Raw genomic sequence first — 13925 nt, 5'->3', positions numbered from 1 at the left:
AGTGCCACTCGGATATTGTAGACCAAGTACATGCAAAAAGCTACAAATTTTGAGCATTGGTATCTTTTTACACAAAATTTGTTTAAAAATAGACAGAAACACAGATTATTTTCTATTTGGACCACATGCTTTCTGAGTGAAAATTAAAAGTATTAATCAGAACTTGGAACTTTTGTTTAAGGTGGGTATAAATCAATGAATATTTTAAAATCTCTACTTAAAAGATATATACATATCACATTATATACTATAATCAAATTATATATAATATATAATATAACATATATAATATTAATACACACAAGGCATTTCAATGTAAATATTAAGTAATTGGGGTTTTCTGTGGGAGATTACTATCCAGGCCTAAAGACAACTATAAAAAAAGTGAGCTAAGGTAGCTGTCTCAAAGTACTTTAATTTCATACCCAAAGCCCCAACTGTGGAGTAGAAAAAAATGCAAATAATTATTTCCAGAGAACACAGCTCCCCTTGCAGCCCTAACTCTAAATTCCATGGACATTAACTTGGCAAAACCTCAAGTATTCATCCTTTTCCTTTATATATGCACGTTGGCAGCTGAAATCAAATGGACCAGAATAAACAAACCTGCTATTTTAATTCATATTAAATTTGTAATTACAAATTCTAAGCATGTCTTCAAAAAGATCCACAATGTTATCACATTTCCTAAGACATTTCTAATTTCCAGGCTCCAAGACAAGCATTGCACATCAACGAAAGCTCTTACACTCTTTGCTCTCAGGCTCCTATCAGAAGAAACTGTCACTTACCACCTCCATTAACCAAATGATGTACATCTTTGCCTATTTACTCTCCTAACATTGTATTGCAATAATTACATCTACCCAGCTCTAATAAAAGTCAGCCCCCTACTTATGCTCTAGATTCTGTCTTTTCTAATTTACTCGATAATTTTGCTCTTAAATCATCATTATATCCAACATCATCATCTTTTGTCCATCCTCTCTTTTCTTCTATCAGTCTATAGATAATATGTTGTGTCTTCCTTCAATAAACCCCCACCCCCAGGATCAGAAATTTCACTTCATTTTCCTCAAATAGTTTTCTATATTTATCATCTCCACTTTATAACCACACATAGAATTTATTAAGTTCCTTAAAAAAATCTAAAATATTGATGGAACTGTGATAAATTATAGATCCCTTCTGGAAAAAGTCAATATTATAATAAGTTATCTATTTTCATAATGATGATATTCACATACTAAAGTTATTTTCCAGACTGATCATCCTAATAAATTTTTAATGCTTTTATTGTTCTAACTGTAAAATGATTCTGTTGAATTATGCAAGTTGTCAGTCATAATATCTGCAAATAAGGACACATTTTTTCCTGTTCAAATCCTTCCTCCTTTCTTTTTCCTTCAAAATACTAACCAAAACTGCCAGTACTTTGTTATATTGTTAAGAGTAACTTTAGAAATCTTTGCCATGAACAATGAATACCACAACCAAAACAATAATGATATATTAAGCTTATATAATATGTCATAGTCTTCATATTTCTTAAAAATTTTGCTCTGATTCCCTTGAGTGGATATTTCTTAATCATGGGATTTACCACCTACTCAAGTCTCATATCACTTAGAAAAATTTGTTATTGAGATGGATATCTCATCATGTGGAGTTCAATATAAAGAATAAAAAGCTTATCAAAACTTTAAAAAACCTCACTAATATACATATATATATGAAATTAAGAAAAAAAAATGCCTTACACTGCTTCACGATTCATTATGCACGTAGCTCTTGGACAAGAACACTCATTTATGTTATCATATGTTAGTCCTATTTTAAGGCCAAGTAGTTGAGCTATGATAACAGAAAATCCCTCCAAAGTTATTGCATCTGTATACTAAAATAAAAAATGTTGAAGAGAAAATCATTTTTTAAAAAAAGCTAGTAATAAATTTTTTATTTCTATAAATATTTGACTATTTGTTATCTTCAGCATATTTTACCACACTTTATTCTGATATCTCATTGCTATGAATATCCATACTAATTTATTAAGAAGCATAAAATTATGTAAAAAGTTAACTATCAATATTCTCAGGTTAAAAATCTGACACACCCTATGGGTCTGTCTCTAGTATGACTGTTAGTTCAATTCATTCATAGAAAGCAGGATGACAGCTAAGGGGGATGGGGAGCAGTAGAGGGATTGAGAGAAAAAAAAAGACTCATGGACATGGATAACAGTGTGGTGATTGCAGGGGTGGGAAGGAGGCTAAATGGTAATGGAAAAGTGCAATAGAATAACATTAAAAAATTAAATAAAATCTGGCATACCCAAATTTTGTAGCACCCAAGTTCTGTAGGCTTAAACACACTTAGAATCCTAATACAATCAATATATAACACATTTATTTAACTTTCATACTAAAACAATTCACCTAATTAACACATATTAATTCAGTATATACATGTGTCAGTACTATGATAGAAGATGGAAATATAGTGGCACGCAAGAAAGCCAGGTGTCTACACCTGGAGTTTATTTTATAGACAGAGAGAAAGAAACTAAAAAGGAAGTCCAGAATACACTTCCCAAATATAAAGAGCTACTACTAAGTACTCTGAAGAAATAGAGGTGTTTCCATAGAGAATTTTGAGGAGGGGTATAGCTATTTAATTAAGGTGATTAGAAAAATGTTTATGTGGGGTTGATATTTAGGCTGAGGTACAAAGTGTGGGAAATGTCCCAGAAATATGAACAGGGGTGAGTTGCTTATATGGGAACCAGTTCAAAGGTATAGTATAATGAGTGAAGTGAAGAAATAACAGAATTTAAAGATATAGTAAAGCCGTAGTAAAGAAATTAGTAAAAAGAAGTTATTTAAAAATGTTGGTGGTGGTACAGAGTGGTATTTCATACTATTTTACTCTGATAAATAAACTGTGATAATTTTCTCATCCCTTTAGTGATTATAAGCAAAATTCATAGAATTTCTCTAATTTTTCCACATTGAATTGAAATTTATAGTGAGTAAAATTAAAGTAATTCATACTAAAAAGAAAAAAATTGTATATACATGTGTGTGAATGAAAACATGGAATATTTCCTAGGAACACAGCAAAATGAGTTAATAGGTACTGTCTTTTGTTATCCTAACAGAGCTTAGCATGAAAGAAAGGGAAAACCCCAGTATTAGAATTTGAAAGAAGGTCAAAGCCAGAACAGAATTATAGATGACATTTTGTTGGTCACTGGATTTTAGGAGATGGTGTAGAAACCAGAAGTTCAACTTTTAATACCAGCTGCGAGAAAGGAGACATAGTCTTGTACTTCCTTAATTATACAGTTAAAAATAAATCCCCTGTGTAAAGTCTTTTGTACCAGAATAAACTAACCCTTAGTTATACTGTAGAAAAAGAGAAGGCAGATGATACAAAAAATTAATCACAGGAATAAGAAAAAGAAGACATCACTATAGATCATTACAGCTGGTTAAGAACAGCTATGATGTTCAAAAAATAATGGAATACTATGTAGCAGAGAGAAAGAAGGAACTCCTGCCATTTGTGACAACATGGATGGAACTAGAGAGAATTATGCTTAGTAAAATAAGCCAGGCAAAGAAAGCAAAATACCATATGATATCACCTAATACAGGAAACTAAAGAACAACATAAACAAACTAAATAGGACAAAGAGCAGAATAACAGTAGGGGGGAGAGGGGAGGGAGAGAAGGGGGATAAGTAAGGGAAGGGTTTAGTCAAGGAACATGTATAAATGACTCATGGACATAGACAATGGGGAGGGATATGATTGTGGGAGAAGGGGTGGGCTGGGTGGGGGGGAGTAATGGGGGAAAAATGGGACAACTGTAATCGAAAAATCAAAAAACAAAATAAATAAATAAATAAAATTTGACTCTCATCTTACGTCACTCAAATATTAACTTGAAATGGATTAAAAATTTAAACTGTAAAAATTTTAAAAGAAAACATATAGGAAAAGTTCCTTGACATTGTTCTTGGCAATGCTTATTTTTTATTATACCCCCAAATCATGGGCAATAAAACCAAAAATAAACAAGTGGGACCACATCAAACTAAAATGTTTCTACATAGCAAAGAAGGTAAAAAACAAAATGAAAACACAACTGATAAAATGTAAAAAATTGCAACCCAAATATCCAATAAGGGATTAGACCCAAAATATATGAGAAATTATTGGATTTATAAGTAAATAAATAAATAATAAATAAACCTTGATTGAAATAAAGGCAAAGAACTTGAATAAACATTTTCCCGAGGAATATATACAAATTGGTACAGGTAAATTAAAAGATGCTCCACATCACTAATCATCAGGGAAATGAAAATGAAAACCACAATGAGGTGGTATCTCATTGTGATTTTAATTTGTATCTCTCTGATGGCTACTGATATTGAGCATTCTTTCATATGCCTATGGGCCCTCTGCATGTCCTCCTTGAAGAAGTGTCTGTTCAGGTCCCTTGTTCATTTTTTTAATTGGATAGTCTGTCTTCTTGCTGTTTCATCCTGTAAGGTCTTTATACATTTTGGAGATCAAACCCTTGTACGAGGTATGATTGGCAAATATTTTTTCCCATATGGTTGGTTCCCTTTTCATTTTGCTGATGTTTTCTTTCACTGAGCAGAAATTTTTTAGTTTGATGTAGTCCCATTTGTTTATTCTTTTTTTTTTTTATATCCCTTGCCCTAGGAGATATATGTGTGAAAATATTGCTACATGGGATACCTGAAAATTTACTGTCTATGTTTTCCCTTATGACTTTACAACAGTGTGGGGATTGACTGTGGGAGGGGGTTTGGGTGAGGTTGGGGTGACCAATGGAGGAAAAAATGGGACAATTGTAATAGATAAATAAGAATAATAAAAAAAATCAAATAATATAGAGTAAAAGAATGAACTACTCCTACACATATAAACATAGATAACTTTCATATTCATAATTTTGAACAAATAAATGGCAGATGCAAGAATACACACCTGTGTTATATTATTTACATAAAGTTCAAAAAGAGGTCAAAATAACCAGTGGTTATTGGTGTCAGAACAGTGGTTTTCTTTTGTGTAGGTGGTCCAAGAGTGTAGTCATGACTCACAGGAGTCTTCTGAAGTGTTGATAATATTTATGTCTTGATCTCTGAGATATTTATACCTATGTATTGACTTGGCCAAAATTAACTGTGCTATACACTTATGAATGTTCAATGTTCTCTCTATATAATGTACTTTAATAAAAGTTTTATTTAAAAAGGAATGAACATAAAGTTATGTGCCAGGCAGAAAAGTTAAAAAAATGGAGAAGAGGATTCAAAGAGTGTAAATTATACAAGAAACTGATTTAGTTTTATTCACTCTTGTAAAACCATTTGTATTTAGAATAAATATATGTGTATTACTTGATAAAAATAAAAATTTTAGAGTAATAGTAATTGTAGTAGAGTTAATATGTTTTAACATGTATTTGTCTTTTAAAAGTTATTCAAAATAGTTCTGCAATGCTACATAAAATAAGAACCATGCAGAACAACATATAGTTAATGGATAGACATAACTTTAGTGATATATTGTATAAAATATGTATAAAATGCTACACATAAATTAATGCTTTTTGCCATTTCCTGGATTTTAAGGGGACGCACAAGAGACTTTAAATTTGCTCTAATGTTTTGCCCTTATAAAATCTGATGCAAATGTTAGTATCCATTATGTCTACTTGTTGAATAAGTATATTAGTGTTAATAACATTTTTCTTACATTTAAAAATTATAATTAAATAACTTTTCTGAGATTAAAATAATGTGCCAACAAAATAATAATAAATATATATAGAGAAAAATCAAGTTATTATGTTACTTAACTATATGTAATAATACTTATGAAATATAATAAAAAAAAGGACAAATATTACATACCACAGCAATACTGGCATCATAGCTTTTATTGCATATTGTGCCAGAAAATGTTGCTCCCATATATTTAGGATGTTTCCTGTAACTACAACATTATAGCATGACTTTTTTATTAGCATAGTTATTTAGAATGATTTACTCAGTTATTTATTAAATTAAATATTCCATAAAATTTAAAATGATTTTTCAAACATATAACTTTTTGATCTGGTTAATATCTGTTATACAAAATGCTCAAATAATTGAACTTTAAAAATTAACTTTAATACCAGTTATCTTTCCTCATCTAACTCCTAGACTTGACATAATTCTATCATTTCAAATTCTCCTCAGATTTCCTTATTCTGCCTTTAGTGTTGTGATCACTGAAAGTTAAAACAAAAAGGACTTTTAATTTGTGGAAGAAAAAATCTTCCCTCTGCTAAGGACAAGCATTAAAAAAAAATAAGGAATATTTCTAAAAAACAAATTCTTCTTAGTCGAACAGTTCATACAAAGTGTATTAACATATTATAGGTAATGTTAACTGAATAGTATCAATTTTTACATCATTAATAAGCTAAGGCTTTCATGTATTTATTCAGTAGTATAGCTAATATCATAAAAATTCATGAAAGGCAGATTTTTTCTCATAAAATCAATTCCAAGATATATTGTTATATAACTGAATCATTTATGTAAAATTTTAAATCATTTCTTAACTGCACTACTATTTCCATGGCAACAGATGTGTTTTATTTAATGTTTTCAAAGGAGTCTACAGAAAGTTGAGTAAAACAATAAATACATTAAATTATCAAATTAATAGTATTATTTACATATATGTTCTATTCATGTAGAACATTATGCTTACATAAATAAGAACGTTATATCATGGGGCTGTAGAATAAGATAGTCCCTTTTCCATTCCAAAAAACTTTTAAATAAATCATCAGTATCCTCATTGGTAGAAATTTGGTTTTCTTCTGACCACAATTCCAGGGAGGACAGTATCACAGTCAATTTCAACTGAGCAAATATCTAGAAATAAAATTTATGTTATATTTATTCAAGTAACAAATTATTACATCAAAATTAATTTAAAAAAAGAAAAATTTAGTTGACTATTTTATTTTTTAATATTTATTTGTTTGTTGTTTTGTTTATTTATTTATTTTTAGAGAGAGGGGAAAGGAGAAAGAGAGGGAGAGAAACATCACTGTGTGGTTGCCTCTCACTCGCGCCCCCAACTGGGGACCTGATGTGCAACCTAGTCATGTGCCCTGACTGGGAATCGAACCAGCGACACCTGGTTCACAGGTCGATGCTCAATCCACTGAGCCACAGCAGCCAGGGCAGTTGAGTATTTTAAATATGAAATTAATTAATGGCTTTTAAGACATGAATTTGTTATGATAGAAGGGATATCATTTTCAATCACTTTTTATAAAATTATAAATGTAAGAAAGTTAAAACTTACATTGTTGACAAGACCAATGCTTTGGATAATTTTCTGTGTTACAGCCATCAATTCTGATCCCATATAATCACACTGAAAAACAAAATTTTTTAATGGTTTCTTTAAAATGTGAATGATTTTTGAATGATGATTATATCTTGATGATATCAGAAGGAACAACATAAAACTTGTCAAATGATTTAAATCATACTAACATAAAGATAATAACATTTATAATAAAACAACAACTAAAACTCATACTTAAGCATTCAAAAGAGATGCTCACTTGTTATATACCTTAAAGACACTCTTGAATAGATATATTCAAAATTCTCAAGAAGTACTTAAAGTAACTTTACATCTTCCTTATTATAAAGGGTTTTCTTGAGTTAGAAATTTTCTATTGACACAGAGGGCTCATAGTATTTCTGGTTATATGCTTAACAAATTAAAAAGAAAACATAAAGAAACATTAAAAATAATAAAAATGCTCAAATATATCTACAGGAAAAAATAAATCATAGTAATGTAAGAATTATGTGGATTGAATTATTCAAAAGAAGTTTGATAAAGAGTAAAATTAAATGATGTAAAGGAAGAGAAGAAAGAAAGAAAGTTGTTCTCTGTAACTGCTAATTCTTGAGTATATATTAAATCCTTTTGGGGAGCTTAATGAATACATTTGTACTTTGGAGCCATATTTGGAAAATGCTTAATACCTCCATAAAAGTCAATGTGACAATAGAAAATAGGGCATCCTACCAAATCTTACAATAATCTGTAAATCTTGCTCATTCACAGTAATCATAGTTACTGAAACTAGTATACTGATTATAAATGTAGATAAAAGAAGTAATGTAATTAATTACATATTTCTGTTGAATGAATTAAAAATTAAATATATTTTAGACAACATATTTTCCTTATAATATAAAGATACTGCATTAGGAAAGTATTATACAGAAGTTGGCAGAAGTAAATAGGATTTAGGATTGAAGGCTGGACTAGAAAAGTAATATTTGTGAGAAAACTCAAATTTGAAGAAAATCCAGAGGATAGTAAATAGTATTATAAGAATGCAAATTTTAATGTTTTGATGACTCTCTTATAAAACTGAAAAGCAAAGAGTGATCACCAGTAGCAATGGTGAACAAAAGAAAGGGTGATATCACTACAACTTCAATATTTTTAAAAGAAAATAAGAGGGTATTATGAACAAATGTATTCCAATAATTTGCAGACTTATAGAATATTTAAAAATTCATTGAAAACCTAACTTACAAAAAGTGAAAAACCATAAAAACACTTAACTGTTCTATATATGTCAAAGTACAATAATAAAAATCTGTGCTTAATTTCTTATGAGAAAACTTCAGATTTTCATGGCTTGAGATGAGTCCTTCCAAATATATACGGAAGAGGTCTAACACATAGTATATGGATTTTGCATAGAATATAAGAATAAAACTCATTAACTTATTTTATGATGCCCACACAATCTTAATACCATGCTTAAACAAAAAAAATATAAAAAAAGAACATTAAATAACATTATTTCATGAAAATAAACCCTAAAATTCTATACAGAATATTTTTTAAAATCCTTAATTTTTAAAAGTTGATAGACTATAATGAATAAGTAGGATGTATTCATCTCCACTGGGTGCAGATAAAAAAACCAGCTGATAAAATTCAACAACTGTCTGTCCATAATAAAAAAAAAACTCAGAAAACTAATAATTCATGAGAACTTCCTCAATATTATAAAGATTATCTACAAAAAATTAACAGCTAACATTATAGTTGTAGAAAATGGCTCTTTATAGGGTAGAGAAAAAGTTAGGAATAGACACAGTAATGTTATTAGAAAGCCAAGCTAAGACATTAAAGCAAGAAAAAGAAATAAAAGCAAAAATAAAAATTAAAGAAAAGAAAATGAAGGATAAAAAAGAAGAATTAAAAGCATTATTATTCATAGTTATCATTGTGCATGCAAAATATTTAAAGGAATTTGACAAACAAACTCATAAGAATTAAAAAGTGAATTATGTGAGATCATATGACACAGGATAAATGCATAAAAGTGAATGGTATTTCATAAACTATCAAGAACTGATATGTTAGTGTAAAAATCCATGTACCATAGACCATCAAATACAAAACAATAAGACTAGCAAGAATCTTCAAGACCACTACAGAACACTGGTGAAAGACATCAACAAAAACTGTAAAGTTGTGTGTGTGTTTATAGATTGGAAGACTCAATACTGTTAAGATTATAGTTCCCCTCAAACTGATATAAGCACTCAATGCAATCCCAAAGTCAAATTCAAAGTTGTTTTCAAACTTGTGTTTTCTATTTCTACAGATAAATACTCAGGGTGGGATCGCTCGGTCATATATAGTTCTATTTTTAATTTTTTGAGGAGTCTCCATTCTGTTTTCCATTCTGATTGTACCAGTTTACCAAAAGTGCATAAGTGTTACATTTTGTCCATATCCTCACTAAAACTTATTTTTGTTGTGTTTTTAATAATAACTACTCTGAGAGGTGTGAGGTGATATCTCATCGTGAATTTGATTTGTACTTCCCTGATGCTTCAGTGATGTTGATCACTTTTTATTTATTTTATTTTTTAAGTATATTTTATTGATTATATTGTTACAATAGTTCCAATTTTTTCCCCTTTGCTCCCCTCTGCCCAGCACCGCCTCTCCCCCAGCAATCGCCCCCCCCCAAGTCCATGCCCATGGGTCATAATACAAGTTCTCTGGCTTCACTCTTTCATATATTCTTCTTCTTCTTCTTTTAATTAATTAATTAATTAATTAATTAATTATTTTAACAATAAAAAATAACAATCCCTTCCTCTCAGACTTAAGACCCTTTATAATCTTATAAAGGACAATGGGCAAAGGTCTCGAGCTCCTCTAGCTGCTTCAAGCTGGACATGGTCATTGTTCTACCTGCACTTGGGTCCAGAAATCCCTAATAATAGTGGGGGTGTGGAGGGGAGGGTGGCCTTCCCACGTGGGGAAGGATCGTGCAGACTCCAGGTCAGTTGGCTGTCCCCGGACAACGGCGTGCTTGATTTAACAGGCTGCCATCCTTGTTGTATTCAAGCTGCTTAGTTCAGCCAAACCATTGAGTCTCAGGAGGCAGCGATGCAGACAGCATTAAGTGAGGCCTATACATACAGACAATCATTTAGGTAATGAATGTGTTTGTTTGTTGGCCATCTGTATGTCCTCTTTGGACAAATGTCTATTCAGGTTTTCTTCCAATTCTATAATTGGAAAACAGTAATTCAAAAGATATATGGATCCCTGTATTCACTGCAGCTTTACAATGGCCAAGATATAGAGATAATCTGTGTTCACTGATAGATCAATGAATAAAGGAGATGTGGTATATATACAATAGAATATTATTCAGCCATAATAAAGAATGAAATCTTTCCATTTACAAAACGTGGATGAACCTGGACAGTATTATGCTAAGTAAAATAAGTTAGACAAAGACAAATACTGTGTGGTTTCCCTAACATGTGAAAGCTAAAAAACAAAACAAATAAACAAAATCAAACAGAAACAAACTTATAGAGAACAAACCGATGGCTGCCAGATTGAAGGGAGCAGGGGATGGGCAATAATGATAAAGGTGATTTACATGTATAAACTATCAGTTATAAAAAATGTTGCATGGATATAAAAAACAGCATAAGGAATATAAGCAGTAATATAATAAATATATATGGTTACAGGTGATTACTAGATCTTTCCTGATGACCACTTTGTGAGGTATATACATATCTAATACTGTGTTGTACCACTAAAACTAATAGATTATATGTCAACTACAATTTAAAAATAAAATTTTAAAAATTATACTTGTTTTTAATGTTTGTATATTTATGGAAATTTATAGAGAAATTCTAAAATGTGTTTAAATTCAAAAGATCTTGACTAGTCAAAGTAATAATGAAGAATAAGAAGAGAATTTAAACAAATAGGTTAAATGACAATAAAGCTACGGTAATTAAACAGTGCAGTATTGAGTCAACAAAACATAAGCAGCCCAATGGAAAAAAATAGAAATTTGAGAAGTATGTTAAACATATTCTATTACATTATTAATGTATTTAAAAGTTGCCCTACATGATTGAATGAGGTAAATTATTTTTTAATAAATGATTCTGAAGCAAATGGATATAAAAAAATATAAATCTCATCCCCTAATTGACACTGCATACTTTTTTCAACTAGGGATATTTCATAAAAACACATGTACCATAAAATCATAGAGGAAAACATAGGCAGTAAAATTTCAGATATCCCATGTAGCAATATTTTCACTGATGCATTTCATAGGGCAAGGAAAATAAAGGAAAGAATAAACAAATGGGACTACATCAAACTAAAGAGTTTCTGTTCAGTGAAAGAAAACAACAGCAAGATGAAAAGGGAAACAACTGTATGGGAAAACATATTTGCCAATGATACCTCAGACAAGGATTTGATCTCCAAAATAAACTTATATGACTCAACACCAAAAAGACAGACAATCCAGTTATAAAATGGGCAAAAGTCCTGAACAGATACTTCTCCAAGGAGTATATTCAGAGGGTCCCTAGGCATATGAAAGGATGCTCAACATCACTAGCCATCAGAGAGATGCAGATAAAAACCACAGTGAGCTACTACCTCATACTGGTCAGAATGGTCATCATTAACAAATCAACAAACAACAAGTGTTAGCCTGGATGTGGAGAAAAGAGAATCCTAATGCACTGTTGGTGGGAACGCAGACTCATGTAGCCCCTGTGGAAAACAGTATGGAATGTCCTCAAAAAACTAAAAATGGAACTGCCTTTTGATCCAGTGATTCCACTGCTGGGATTATACCTGAAGAATCCTGAAATACCAATTCAAAACAACTTATTCAGCCCTATGTTCAAGCAGTGCTATTTACAATAGCCAAGTGCTGGAAACAGCCTAAGTGCCTATCAGTGGATGAGTGGATCAAAAAACTATGGTACATTTACACAATGGAATACTATGCAGCAGAAATAAAGAAGGAAGTCCTACCATTTGCCACAACATGGATGGAACTGGAGAGTATTATGCTTAGTGAAATAAGCCAGGCAGTGAAAGACATATACCATATGATCTCATCTAATACAGAAACTAATGAACAAAACAAACAAATAAACAAGCAAAATAGAGCTGAGGCATGGAAACAATGAACAGACTGACAGTGACCAGAGGTGAGGGGGCAAGGTAAGAAGGGGGGAAGAAGGGGAAGGGTTTAGTCAAGGAACTAGTATGAATGATCCATAGACATGGAAAACAGGGTGGGGATTGACTGTGAGAGAAGGGGTGGGCTGGGTTGGGGGGAGTAATGGGGGAAAAATGAGACAACTGTAATAGAAAAAACAATTTAAAAAGAAAAAATCACATTTAAAAATATTTAAAAATATAAATTTTAAAATAAAACATAGGTGATACTATTTATTTCCTTGGTGTAAGAAAAATATTTCTTAAATAAGAAATATAAATGATAAAAATAATATTTTGAATTTGGATGCATAATAATTAAGAATGTATGTATAGTATATCAAAAGACACCATTAAGTGAGTGTAAAAATTACAAAAATTGAAGCAGAAATAAATAAAACTCCCAACAACAAAAAGTCTTAGTCCAAATGGCTTTATAGATGAATTTTATCAAACATTTGAAGTAACACCTATCCTTCTAAAACTCTTCCAAAAAAATTCAAAAGGAGAAAACACCCAAGCTCATTTTACAAGGCCAGCATTATCCTAATTTCAAAACCAGATAAAGACACGACAACAAAAGAGAATTATGGCCAATATCCCTGATAAACATAGATGCTAAAATCCTCAACAAAATATGAGCAAACCAGATGCAGAAATACATTAGAAAGATCATAAATCATGATCAAGTGGGATTTATTCTGGGGATGCAAGGTTGGTACAAGATACATGAATCAATAAACATGATACACCACATAAACAAAATGAAGGATAAAACCACATGGTCAAATCAACAGATGCAGAAAAAGCTTTTGATAAAATCCAGAACCCATTTATGATAAACACTCTAAGCAAAGTAGGAATAGAGGGAACATATCTCAATGTAATGAAGGTCATATATGAGAAACCTACCATCATACTCAATAGGCAAAAACTAAAATTATTTCTTTTAAGATCAGGAACAAGAAAGGATGTTCACTTCCACCGTTTCTTTCTTTTTTTTTTTTTTTAATTCAACATAGTATTGGAAGTCCCAGCTGCAGCAGTCAGACAAGAAGAAGAAACAAAAGTCATTGAAATTGTAAAGGAAGAAGTAAAACTGTCATTATTTGCAGATGATATGATACTGCATAGAGAGAACCCTAAAGATTCTATGAAAAAATTCCACCAAATACTGATAAATGAATTCGGTAAAGTAATAAGATACAAAATAAATATCCAGAAATCATTTGCATTTTTATACACAAATAATAA

The sequence above is a fragment of the Furipterus horrens genome, unplaced genomic scaffold (genome assembly GCF_987537825.1).
Source record: "Furipterus horrens unplaced genomic scaffold, mFurHor1.1.pri manual_scaffold_12, whole genome shotgun sequence".
In the NCBI taxonomy this organism is placed as follows: domain Eukaryota; kingdom Metazoa; phylum Chordata; class Mammalia; order Chiroptera; family Furipteridae; genus Furipterus; species Furipterus horrens.
Note: the sequence above shows the minus strand (reverse complement) of the source record.